The sequence below is a fragment of the Grammomys surdaster genome, unplaced genomic scaffold, assembly GCF_004785775.1.
Source record: "Grammomys surdaster isolate TR1022 unplaced genomic scaffold, NIH_TR_1.0 125682, whole genome shotgun sequence".
Classification (NCBI taxonomy): domain Eukaryota; kingdom Metazoa; phylum Chordata; class Mammalia; order Rodentia; family Muridae; genus Grammomys; species Grammomys surdaster.
The window spans coordinates 5217-10747 of NW_021620518.1; the positions used below are offsets into that span (position 1 = coordinate 5217).

At 41.6% G+C, this 5531-nt stretch overlaps 1 pseudogene; it reads left to right on the plus strand.

Moving 5' to 3' along the window:
* Positions 1-3725: 3725 nt before the first annotated feature.
* Positions 3726-3989, plus strand: LOC114639128 (annotated as a pseudogene).
* Positions 3990-5531: the final 1542 nt, after the last annotated feature.

Sequence of the window (5531 nt, forward strand, 5' to 3'; positions counted from 1 at the left end):
CCTGATTGCCAGGCCTGCCCAGAGCACCTCGTTAGCTTAGCAAACCAAGCTGGGCCCTAGGACAGAAGTAGCTCCTCTACTACAGGATCAGAGATCAAATGACTCAGACAGCTGAGGCCTTCCAAGTTCTACCCTTCCACCCTAGGGACAGACAGAGCCCTACTCTGGGAAATTTGTATTTTAGTAGAACTTTCCAGCCTCCCAAAGTACTTCCTGTTACTCTTCCAAGGCACAGGGTCCTTTGTATGCACATTACATTACATACTCAATATTACAGTGGAGCTGTCTCTACCTGGTAGCTGGGAAGTCCTGTAGCCAAGCTTTTGTCAAATCAAACAGTAACCACAATTAAAGCAAAATGTGGCCATTAATTTGAAAGCAAGAAGTGGTCAATTAGAGGTGAGTGAAAAGGGAAATGAAAAGGCATGGGCGGGCAGTCGTGGTGCACGCCTTTAATCCCAGCACTTGGCAGGCAGAGGCAGGTAGATTTCTGAGTTCAAGGCCAGCCTTGTCTACAGAGTGAGGTCCAGGACAGCCAGGGTTACACAGAGAAACCCTGTCTCGAAGAACAAACAAACAAACAAACAACAAACAAAAGAAATGAAAAGGCATGGCTTCTCCTTATTATGGTGTAGTAGACATTTTATTATAGATAAATGGGAAAGCATAGCAAGACATAGAGGCATCTTGGAAATTTCAGAGTGGCCATGATCCAAGCCAAGTAAGGAGAGAGAAGAGGGTAGAGGGTAGAGTGTGGAATCAGATCATGAGGTCAGTGTTCTAGACAAGGTACTGAGGTGTATATTTTACATATTATAGCAGACCTGGCCTCCAGGTATTCCCAGCACCTCTCAGTCCATATCTGGCATAAACTGCCCCAAAGTTCCCTGAACTTTCCAGCCTAGGGGCTGGGATGACTTCTCATGGAGGCTCTTTCCTATACAATCCAGATATTTGGGTCTCCTCTTGCTCTTTTCCTTCCCTTCTCTGTCTGTGCACACACCCTTTCTGTTTTTATCTTCCCTTCAAGCCACCTCTCCCAAAGTGACTTCCCCAATAAATCTGCATTTAATGTAATCTAATCTGGATTCAACTGGATTATTTGAAAGGGAAAAGAATAACCTATCACCAGTGAAGAGAAATAGCCTATCATTCAGGAGGGTAAATGATAGATAAAAAACACCAGTTAACAAAGTGGTGGGATTACATAAGGAAAGGCAGTTGAGAGACAGACCAACCCCTGGGCTAGAGGGCAATTCTACCGGGCACACCTTGTAACAGGTAGGAATTGAGGAATGTCATGCAGGACTTATAGGCACATCTGCTTTTCTTTGGTAGACAGGCACCTCAGCCATGTGACCCAGGGTTTGGGACTTAGCAGTAAGAAGAAATGAGTAGGTTCAAATTATTAGTAATAATCTCAAAAATTACTTAAAAATTTGAACAGGCTTTATGGTTCAATATTGTTCAAGGACTAGACATATGTATTAGTGCACACCAAATATTATTCATACCTTTTCCCTCAAGTTGTGCACTTTCAGACAAAAATATAACAATCCTGTTATGCACAGTGACACCAGTTTGTACAGACCTTCTGTGCTGGTTGAGCTAGTGTAACTACAGAAATTTGGTTTCTCGAAATAAATTCAGTTCCACATCCCAATTCTTGATTGCCCTGGTCTGTGAACTTCCCAAAATGGCCAGTTTGGACTTTTACTGACCATGTAAAATTGATTACCTGAGTACTCATTACGAAAGCCAACTACTGTCAAAACAGGAAAGCTCCCGCTTTCTTTCCTCCACAGCCTTTCTGTACTCTGACTACACCAGCTTCAGAGTTTTTCAATGAAACTCAATTGTAACACAGGTCCCTCTTTATTTGTAATTTCCACAAAAAAAAAAAAATGGAGGTTAGGGGACACTCATTCACTAATTTCTTTTCCTTCACACTGAACAGTAGGGCCCAGCCTGAAAGGAGATGTATGACTGACTTGAAGGCATAGTGCAGCAGAGGCAGGATTAGATCTTTGAAGTGTAAGGACCCAGAAAGAGGACTCCAACTCAAGTCCCAATCACCACGCACCCAAGGAGACACGAGAGACAGACTTGATGCAAAATAGCAAAAGGCAGGTTACTAACAAGGGCACTTGGATCAAAACTCATCCCACGCAGGGTAGAGAATTTCAATGAAGACCCCAGAAAGTTTAGAACTTTTATAGGGGGAGGCACAAGGGGGAAGAGAAAAGCAGGAAATTCTGGCGCGGTTACATATAATTGGATATTTCAAACATCAGCACTTTGCGTAAGCAAACATTTTGACAGACTGGATGGCCTATTTTTGACCATGAAGCCTCAGACCTTCTAGGATAAACACCAGGTGGCCCATTACTCACTTGGGCATGTTTAGACTGGTCAAGATATGTCTTTGGTTGTTTCTCCATTTCTGGTCACCTCGTCCCTAGAGGGGCTTGATATTTTTATTATGTCTATTCTCAGCAAGCTCAGCAAGCTGTCCTGCAGTCTTTGCCAAGTTGTTCTTAATTTTTACTCTTACAAAAGCAAGCCTTAACTACATATAATGACCAAAGTCTCAGCTATAGAAGACACTGCTCTAAGCAGAAACAAATATCAAAGCCTCTGAGCAAAAGGAACGAAATTCTTAATGATGAGGAAACTTTGGAGAATAGAAACAAACAAAAGATTAGAGCAGTGATACATAACGAAAATGAAATTCAAAAAGCAACACCAACAATTGTCTTCATAAAAGTATAAATATATTTGAAAAAAATACATTGGTATACTAACTTTGAAAAAGAGCAGGTGTTCCCTAGTAGGGAGAATGTGATTAATAAGACCTTGTCCCTATGTTCAATGTTACTGCTGACAGACAGCACAGTCAATGGTTTGTGTCTCAAATTTCTGAGCTGTCTTAACTGTATCAGTGAGTATTCCACATATCTCCACAGGACAGTGTCCTAATTTGTAATTCAATATCCACTGGCTCAAGTTAACATACCCAAATTGTACAACCCCACAATCTGGTCTGTTTTTCTTCACATACATGAATTAATACATGCTGGGAAATTACAAAATCATTCAACCTGCTTGTATCAACTCTTCATAATAGTGCTCCCCAACAACTGACCCCCTAAGACTTTAATCTGTGATGTAGCTGTTGCCTGTCCTATTTCACTGTGAGTGTACACAATAACCTGTTCCTCATGTTCTGGTCTGAAGGCAGAAGCCATGCTTCACATGCAAATCCTTTTCCTGTTGCTTCAATGAACAGTTCACTTCTTGACTCCAATGGGTAATTTAAAACTCTGCTGTGGTTCAGCCTTTTAACTAAAAAACTCAAGAAGTTCAATCAAGGGGAAAGCAGGGTAACTTCCCTGGGGAGCAACAGACTGGCAACAAGCTGACCTGAGTCAACATAGCTTTTCTTGGAATCATTTTTCTAAAAGGCTGAAGATACAGCTGTCTCAGAATTAATATGCCTTCCCAGGGAGAAATCACTCTGCACACAATTAAAGATTACTTTTAAAAATTGTCTTTAGGCGCCCGATGTATGGGTGATATGCTGTGGTGGCAGCAGGGTGAAGGGCGGCCATATTTGCTGGCGCGGCCCAAGCTGGAGACAACAAAAAGTGCACAGGCCGAACTTAACCGTGCACATGGCCACCACTGCCCTCAATGCTGGAGGTGTCCACTCACCATCTACTAGCATGGCGACTTCCTCTCAGTATCACCAGCTGCTGAGTGACTATGGACCGCCATCGCTAGGCTACACTCAGGGAACTGGAAATAGCCAAGTGCCTCAGAGTAAATACGCAGAGCTGCTGGCCATTATCGGAGAGCTGGGGAAAGAGATCCGACCCACATATGCAGGTAGCAAGAGAGCCTTGGAGAGGCTAAAAGGAGGCATCATTCATGCCTGAAGCCTGGTTCGGGAGTGCTTGGCTGAAATGGAATATAATGTCAGGTCCTAGCCCCTGGCCAGTCTGAAGGCCCATCTCACTACTCCCTGGAGATGAGAGGCTTTGTTCAAAATGGCAGTAAGTTTTCTACCACAGTCATTAAGCTCTGAACCCACACTCAAATGATTGGGAAGACATTCTGCAGTAACCGATGGTGTGCATTTTAAGTAGTTAGGAATGACCCAGCTCTTTTTTCTTTCCAAACATTTGAAAGATGTTTGTGAAGCCACTTCACAGCAAGCTATACTTTGTCCCCAAATACCAGTGTCCCCTTTAACCTCCCTTTGGATACATTTTCCATTTGCATCACCCCAGTTGACTTCCTTTCCATGAGCTCACCTGGCTCTCAGGAGTTAAGTGCAGACCACAGCACATTTGCTTAGTAGCTGGCCCGCCTGTGTACAGTGTAGACCCTGCTTCATGGAGCTTCTCTGCTTAAGCCTTTGCATGACTGAGTGCTTTGAAGTCAATCTTTAAAATGCACAGGTTATAAATACAGAAGAAAGAGCAATCTACCCAACCTACCAAGCACCCTGCAAATGTCCATCCTGAGACTGTAGATCTCAGTTCTGTGTGTACTGTGAGCCCATCACAACATCTGGAACAAAATGACTGAAAGTGTTGCATCTTTGTATTTATTACTTGACATAATAAAGCTTATTTTCATTAAAAAAATTTCTCTTTAATGATAGCATAAATTCATCTGTATCTAATGCTCTTTTAGGATCAAGATTCATGTTATACTTTGAACAATTTAACATGGAATATGAAGTTGTGATCTAGGACAAGTTAACGTGGAATTGGAAATTTTGATCTAGGACTAATGCACCTAGGATATGATATTTGGATCTAGGACTAGTTAACATGGAATTAGAAATTTTGGTCTAGGACTAGTTAATATGGAATATGAAATCTGAATTTGGATTAGTTAATATATTATATGAAATTTGGATCGAGGACTAGTCAACATGGAATATGAAATTTGGATCTAGGACTAGGTATCATGGAATATGAAATTTGGATCTTGGACGAGTTAACATAGAATAGGAAAATTTGATCTAGGACTAGTTAACCTGGAATTGTAAAATGTGAACTGGGATTAGTTAACACGGAATTGGGAATTTTGATCTAGGACTAGTTAACATGGAATATGAAAATTTGATCTAGACTGTGCTACATACCCTGTTCCTGTCTCAAAAACTGAAAATAAGAATATTAGCAGACAGTTCAGCATCTCAGTACCAGATGGAGAACAGCAAAGAGTCAATGAAGCAGTGAGTCGACAAGGTAAGTATGGAGGCTTGGGCTGGTAACCTGGGATCCATTCTGTGTTTCCTTGCTGCACTATATCTTCTCCTTCTGTCAGGGCAGAGTTAAAACTTGATAGACTTTTTTTTTCAGAGAAATATCGTGACTTTAACGAATGAGCCAATTGTTGACACTGTGTAGCTTCCAAGTGTTAACCGTATTCTTATATGAAAAAAACACCATTGTCTGCTGCAAATATAAGGATGGGGTTAATAATCCCATGAACAGAGATTCTGAATCTGACAC